This window comes from Elaeis guineensis, chromosome 7, assembly GCF_000442705.2.
Source record: "Elaeis guineensis isolate ETL-2024a chromosome 7, EG11, whole genome shotgun sequence".
NCBI lineage: Eukaryota > Viridiplantae > Streptophyta > Magnoliopsida > Arecales > Arecaceae > Elaeis > Elaeis guineensis.
Genome location: NC_025999.2, coordinates 42,323,529 through 42,332,255, shown reverse-complemented (window position 1 = coordinate 42,332,255; position 8,727 = coordinate 42,323,529).

Here is an 8,727-nt window from a genome sequence, read left to right as displayed (position 1 = left end):
TACATGCCCCACTCTTCTCCTCCTTTTATAACAACGTCAAATGTCTTATCCAAAAGAAAAGGATAAAGATGAGTAATTGCACATTTGAATTCAAATCAAATTTTGAATTCAAATGGATACCAACTCATCCCTTATCCACTAAAGGCGTGAGGCATGGCTTAAATTGTGCATGGAGTGATTTCATTAGAAATCTTTTCTCATGTAATAAATAGGGCGTAAAAAAAGGATAAGGTGCAAAGATTGATTGCCCATTCAAATTCAAACTTTATTTTGAATTTGAATGGCCAACCAATCATCCTTGTCCATTCAATGGCACATTAAGTGGGGCGTGGAGAGGGCTTGTGTGAGGAAAAAATTCATGAGAAGTTCTTCTCATGAATTCAAATGGGTGCAATGGAAGTGAGGTGGCGCATGGAGATTGGGTCAAGGTGGTTTAATTATTTAAACCAACCTAATTGAATCAAATAAGTTAGGTCCAATTAGACTAATTTAAATTCAACTAAATTAGATTTAATTAGGCTCAATAAAATTCTAATCAAATCAAAATTGATTAAGCCCAACCCCTGATCAAATCAGGGACCAAACCATCTCGACGATTAGGTCAACTCTTAACCTAATCGGGTCAAACCCAACTGAATCCAATTCAATTGGACTTGATCCAAAAATAATTACTCAATCAAATTGAGTTAATTAGTGATCAAATCACTAATTAAACTCTCATAAATATTGAGTCCAAATCCGATGGGCAATCAGGCATCAGAATTCATCGATATGTAACCCTGATCGAAAAGTCCCAACCAATGAGACTCTTGACCCCGGTACCCATAATGTGTGAACTCTGATCAGAGAATCCTGATTCTCGATCACTGAGTCCCAAACATGTAGGATTCTACATCAGCCATCAGATCAGATAAGAACCTCTAATGTGTGTAACCCCGCAGGTTCGAACCTAAGCGTAGCACAGGAACCAATTCCTGTACTAATCAAGTGACCATCTAGCAATGGTACCCGAGTCGGATAGTCGAATAGTCCAATCGCAACACTCAGAACCTACATGAATATGGTTACTGTATAATTCATCCTTTTGACCCTGTGTTTAGGATGACTTAGGGTTAAACTGTCAACCCTGATAGATCATCCGAATCGTGCTCAACTCAAACAGTCCTGTGACTCCTCACAAGACTACCCTGGCCAAGTTTTGCTAAATTGAAACATGACTGTACACAGCTCCTAAACTGGAGTGGTCAATCCATCTTGACACAGCACCGACAAGTCAAGTACTTGACTACACCCAGCAGCCTTCCGTCACTGAATTAAAAATTCAGGTAGCCCAGTGCCTAAGTCAGTGAGTTGCTTGCAAGTCACCGTGGCGGTCTCAGTCGGAGGATATTTATACCCATATTCCATCGGAGCAAATCTTGACAGCAGAAATAGCTCGAGTCGGTCATGTTCAGTGCAGATGTACCCTTACATCTCACCTTATGCCATACCAGTGTCTCCACACTCATTGGTTAAGAGGACAACCAACCTATATGGCACACAAGACCTATGCTTGATAAACGTTGTCGTCCTTGGTAACAACGTATCATTTGGTTGTGAACAGATTTAAGGACTAAACGATAAATCTTCTTTGTCGAGTCAAAATAGTCCTAAGGACTTCACCACAACATAGGAGTTCATTAGAAGATAAAATATTTTGTGATGAAAAATATTAAAATAATTTTTATTAATTCATAATTCATGTACAAATATAAAAATGAGCACAACCGTCAATAGGCTGACGATTGGTTTGGGATACTATTCCCAACACCAAAGGCCTGGTGCTTGTTGACTAATGAAATTATCACTCATCATATGATGACTTGAAAGTGTCTCTCTAATGGTGGTTAGGTGAACCAACCAAAGTTGGGCTTAATCATTCATTGGTTAGATGCACCAAGTATGGTTATGCTAATGGTTGGACCTAACCGGATCCTTACAGTGGAGACCAAAGCCTACTGATTAGGTTTCTGGGGTAAAATTAAAATTACTAAAAATTATTTAAAGAAATAATTGGTTATGAACCTACCCTTAGATGTACATGGGTTGGCCAACCAATGTTGGGCTTATGTGCAGTCTAAGTGGATTCTAGTACCCACTAAGAAATTAGGGTAATTCTTTGAATTGGAGGTAGAGGCTACCAATTCGAATAAAAAAGTAGAAGAAACCTTTTGATTAATATCCAAATCTTTAGGTTTAATGAATCAATTACTAATTAGGTTGTGGTTTTTCTTTGAGCAGATATGGCCACTTCTCTATTGCTCCGATCATTGTTGGAGATAAGTTGGTGAGACCCAACTTCGGTAGCTGGTACCGAAAGTTGAAGATAGTCCTGGAGCATGAACGGATCCTATATGTGATAATGGATCCTGCACCTGAGGAGCTGGCTGCCAATGCACGTGGAAAGTCAGAGACACATACCAGAAGTGGCTCAGTGATCGGACTATGGTGTGCTGTATCATGCTAGCTGCCATGAGCGATGAGTTCAGTCACAGATTCGAGACGGCTCAGCCAAAGGACATGCTTCAAGTGTTGGAGGATGCCTTTGGCACACCCGATGACATGGAGAGTTACAAGACTAGTTGTGCCATCTTCAACGCCAAAATGCGGGATGGTGTCTCTGTCATTAATCATGTATTGTACATGATCGAGCTAATGAAATGATTGAGCAAGCTTGACTTTTTCTTGCATGAGCAGCTTGGGAAAGATGCAATACTAAACTCACTGCTCAAATCTTATCTCCCATTCCTCACTCATTATAAAATGACAAAGCCTGAAGTGAACTACCACGGGTTACTGGGGTTGCTTCAGAACTTTGAGAAGGATCACCAACTCCACAAGGAGTCGGTGAACTTAGTGGGAGGTTCATCTTCTGGTTCTCAACCCTTTAAAAAAGGAAAGAAGAACAAGAAGAAGAAAGTGAAAAAGGTGCAAGTTCAGGCTGGGATATCAGTGCAGGGCCAGACCAGAAAGATCAAGCCTGATAAGAGTCTATTCTACTGGCAAGCACCCTAGATTAGATAGTGTGTGTCAGATATCTACTTATGGCACTATAGGCTAGGTCATATAAACAAGAACAGAATAAACAGGTTGACTCAAGAGAAAATCCTCGAAGTCAGTGATTGTGAATCACTTCCAACCTGTGAGTCCTGTCTTTTTGGTAAAATGACCAAGTCACCTTTTACTGGAAAAGATGAGAGAGCTACTGAGCTCTTGGGCCTAGTACATACTGATGTATGCGGGCCCATGAGCACAAGTGCTAGAGATGGATATTTCTACTTCATAACTTTCACGGATGATCTATCCAGATATGGATATGTCTATCTAATGAAACACAAGTCGGATTCATTTGAAATGTTCAAACAATTTTGAAGTGAAGTAAAAAAATAAACTGGAAAAAGTATTAAAACTCTTCGATCTGATCAAGGAGGAGAATATCTTTCTAGTGAGTTTCTCACATATCTAGGAGAGAATGGGATTCTCTCCCAATGGACTCCTCTAGGAACACCACAGCATAATGGTGTGTCTGAAAGGAGAAATCGGACTCTGTTAGACATGGTTCGATCTATGATGGGTTTTGTCAGCTTGCCGATATCCTTCTGGAGATATGCACTCGAATCGGTTGTTATCTGTTAAATAGGATTCCAAGTAAGTCTGTAATTAAGACTCCATATGAGATATGGATAGGGCGTAAGCCAGCACTTTTACACCTTAGGGTCTGGGGGTGCCCAGCCTATGTCAAATGATTAATCATAGATAAACTTGGATCTAGGTCTGACAAATCCACATTCATCAGGTACCCCAAAGAGACCAAAGGATATTTTTTCTATCATGCTGATGAACAAAAGGTATTCGTCAGCCTTAAGGTAATCTTTTTAGAAAAGAGTTTCTTGGTGAAGGAACCGTTGCCTCTAAGGTTGAACTTGATGAAGTTCAACAGGTAGAAAGACTGACACCAATAGTTAAACCTGAGTTGGATTTGATTAGATCAGATCTGAAGCCCAATGTACCTGCACCATTAAGTGATCTGGTAGAGTACCACATTAGCGGACAGATACTATGATTTCTTGGTTCGGAAAGGTGATCCCATCGAACTCGATGAGAACGACGAGGATCCGATCACCTATATGGATGTAATGCAGAGACCTGATTTTGAGAAATGACTTGAAGCCATGAAATTCGAAATGGAGTCCATGAAGGTCAACGATGTATGGACATTGGTTGATCCACCTGAAGGGGTTAAACCCATTAGGTGTAAATGGATGTTCAAAAGGAAAAGGATGCAGACGGAAAGGTAGAGACCTATAAAGTTCGTCTGGTTGCCAAAGGTATCGTTAATGTTATGGTATTGACTATGACGAGATATTTTCTCTGTGGTAATGCTCAAATCCATTCGGATAATGCTTGCAATAGCTGTCCATCTGGATTATGAGATCTGGCAAATGGATGTAAAGATAGCTTTCCTGAATGGAGAGCTGACCGAAGAGGTGTATATGATACAACTGAGGGGTTTACATCCACAGATAAGTCCAAGGTGTGCAAGCTTAGAGATCCATTTATGGATTGAAGCAAACTTCTCAGAGTTGGAACATGCATTTTGATAAGGTGATCAAAACGTATGGCTTCGTTAAAATGGAGAAGAGCCCTGCATCTATAAATAGGCAACTGGTCCAGTTGTGGTATTCCTTATTTTGTATGTGGATGATATTCTCTTAATCGGGAATGACATCCCTGCACTACAGGAAATAAAAGTTTGGTTGTCATTGCAGTTCTCCATGAAGGACTTGGGTGAAGCATCCTACATCCTAGGGATGAAGATCTATAGGGATAGATCTAAAAAGATGCTTGATTATCTCAGTCCACGTATATAGACACTATGCTGAAGAGGTTCAGCATGGAGAATTTCAAGAAGGGCTATCTACCGATAGGCCATGGAATTTCTCTCTCTAAGAAGGATTGTCCGACAACTCCTAAAGAGAGAGAGAGTATGAGTAGAGTCCCATATGCTTCAGCCATGGGATCTATCATGTACGCCATGATATGTACAAGATCAGATGTGGCATACTCACTAGGAGTAGTGAGTAGATACCAATCTGATCCTGGAGAAAACTACTGAAAAGTGGTTAAAGCCATCCTTAAGTATTTGAGAAATACTAAGGACCAATGGTTGGTTTATGGCGAGTCAGATCTGAAACTTGTGGGGTTCACAGACTCTAGCTTTCAATCTGCCATGATGACAGCAGAAGCATGTCAGGTTATATCTTTACTCTGAATGATGGAGCTATCTGCTGGAAGAGTTTCAAGCAGCATACTGTGGCAGACTCTGTTTGTGAGGTGGAGTACATCGTAGCATCGGATGCCGCGAAGGAAGCTGTGTGGCTGAGGAAATTCATCACCGAGCTCGGAGTAGCACCCTCCCTTGATGGTTCGATCCTGCTCTACTGCGACAGCACTGGTGCCATAGCTCAGCGAAGGAACCCAAAGCACACCAGTGGACGAAGCACATTTTGCCGCTTCCATCTGGTCTAGGAGATCGTGGATCGAGGTGACGTCGACCTTCAGAAGATCGACGGAAAGGAGAACCTGGCCGACCCCTTCACTAAAGCCCTGACGATAAAGGAGTTCGACAACCACAAGTCGAAGATGGGTATTAGATACTGTGCCGAGTGGCTTTAGAACAAGTGAGAGTTGTTGAAAAATATGTCTCAAAAACCAATCGTCAGCCTGTTGATGGTTGAGCAATCTTGTATGGTAATTGATTTGTTAATAAATAAAATATATTTTAGCATTTTCATCATAAGCTTTCATCTTCTAATGAACTCCGTTGTTATGATAAAGTCCTTAGGACTATTCAGATTCGATAAAGAGAGGATTTATCGATTAGTCCTTAAAACTATTCATGACCAAATGATAAGCTGTTAATAAGGATGATAGCTTCTATCGAGCATAGGTCGCTGTAGGTCATATGGGTTGGTTGTCCTCTTAACCAAGGAGTGTGGAGATACTGGTATGGCATACAGGTGAGATATAAGGGTACATCGTCATTGAACGTGACCAACTCTAGAGCATTCTACTGTCGAGAATATCTCTGATAGGATATAGGTATAAGTGTCTCTTAGACCTGAGATCACCTCAGTGACTTGCAAGCAACTCATTGTGCTTTGGTACTGGACTAACTAAATTTTTAATTCAGTGATGGAAGGTTTTTGGGCATAGTCAAGTACTTGCGAAGTCAGAGTGTGATCGAGATGGGATTGACCACTCCAAGAGTTGGAGAAGAATGAGTCACTGCATTTTAATTTAGCAAAACCTTGCCAGGTAATCCATCAGATGGATTTGATATTTTGAAATACAATGTGGACAACCTGATCAGAGTTGACAGTTGAACTCTGAGATATCCTATGATCATTTGGTGAAGGGGATGAATTATATGGAAACTATATCCGCATGGGTTCTAAGGATGTAGTTCTACACATTCGACCTATCTGATCGTCGGGTACCATTGCTAGATAGTCACTTCAATTGGTACAAAAATTTATTTCTGTGCTACCAACTTAGGTTCGGACCTATGAGGTCACACACATTAGAGTTCATGATCCGATCGGATGGTTGATCAACGATTAAGAATCATTTTAGGTTTAAATGATCAATACGATTGACATTTAACCTAGTGCAAGTGTTGCAGGAGGATCGATTAGCAATTTGATTGCTAATTGGCTTAATTTGATTAAGCCAATAGGTTGAGATTAAGTCTAATTGAATATGATTTAATTATATTTGATTTAGGCTTGATTGGATCAAGTCCAATTGGTTTATTGGATAAGCCAAGTGCAAGGAAAAAACTAGTCCTAGTTCAATTAGGACTTGGGTCAACCTAATTTTAATTTGATTAAAATATTAAATCTAATTTAAATATAATTTAATCTGATTAAATTAGGTTCTTAATTAAGTTAAAACTTATTTTAATTGGGTTGATCTAATTTTGATTTGATTTGGTTTGAGAAAACCAAATTAAAATAAGTCATAAGATAGAATCCTAGTAAGACTAGGATTCCACCTTGCACCACATAAGCCCCCCCCCCACGCCCTCTCTCTTATTCCATGCCAATCCCCTCTTATTTTATGTGACCAAAAGCCCTCTCCAGGTCTTTCCTATGTCCAAAAGGTTTCCTCTCTTCTTTCATACATGGAAAGTGGTTGTGGATCAAATCAAAGTAGGAATAAGTTTGGATTTCAAATTCTATGAGATAGAGTTTTAGAAATCCAAAACTCTTTTTTTTTTGCACCAAATTTGCTCAGATTTTTTTTGAGATTTTTATGAATTTTAGGGCACACATTGTGCACCCTTTGCTGGTGGTCCATGTATAAAAATAAGGAGGAGGTACCCGAGAGTTGGGCACCCTTTATCTTGCCATGTTTGGATAAGCCTTGACTAGGTATTTGACCTAGACAAGGACTCTATCATTTCTCTCTCTACAAAATGAGTTTCTTCATAAAATTTTTATAGAACATATAGATTTGAGAGACCTTTGGGGCATCAAAAAATTAGAGAGAAAAACCTTTGGGTCATGGAGATATAATAGACATAATACAGGGTATCTAAAAGAGAGTAAAGAGAAGAAGAAGAGGGTCTTGTTCTATGGTTGTTAGTTTCATCTTTTTCCTTATTCCATCTTGAGTTTTCTGAGAGCATCTAGATCTAAAACTTTTACTTCTCATCTTTGGAAGAGCCCAAATCAAGGAGAAGGAGGCACCTGATAAATCATCGAAGAAGGATCAGCGCAGTACTAGCATACTGTGCTGATTTTCTGAAGCAGGACTTTTGGTCGAGATTCGTGGGCTCGTGTGGTCGACTCCTAGAGATTGGATGCATGTGCGGTTTGCAACATCATCCTCAATCCCTGATCAGCAAGGTTAGAACATCTAACTTGCAGGGTAATAGATCTGATCTATTGTTTAATACATACATTAGATGTAGTATAGAAACATGTTGATATGATCAACATATAGTTCATGCTCTATATATTTTAATTTCTGATTTAATGCTATGTAATAATCATGTAATAGAATCTTAGATCTAGAAATTTTCTAGTTTAAAAAAATAAATTTTGATTTATTTTAGTCTTCCACTGCCTGATCTTGAAAAAGTTTCAAGATCTAACCCTGAAACCCTAAATCTGGTTCCTTCAGCAGCATCATATGCTACAATGAACTCTACATCACTAACTGAGTAGACTAAAGTATCCTGTTTGGAACCTTTCCAGTAGATTACTCCTACAATTAGGGTATGATCCGACACTATCTTGTTGTCATCTTGATCTGACTAAAATCAAAACATCCACATGTTTAAAGTCAGTATTTTCGTATTTGAGTCACTGGATCTTAGTATTTTCCAAATACTTAAGGATTGTCTATACAATCTTCCAGTGGTCTTACTTAGATCAGACTAGTATCTGCTCACCACCATTAGTGAGCATACCATATCTGATCTTGAACATGGAGAAATTAGATGACACCCAAACCTTTTTCCTTGCAATGCTGGTGGAATGCCATTCCCGATCAAGAGAATTTCATCCACAGACAAACAAGGAATAACATTACAGAATATTTTATCCATTATAAATGCAGGATACCTCATGTTCATAATAAAAAGATATATGTTTAAAACATATGTTTAACTCTGGGATA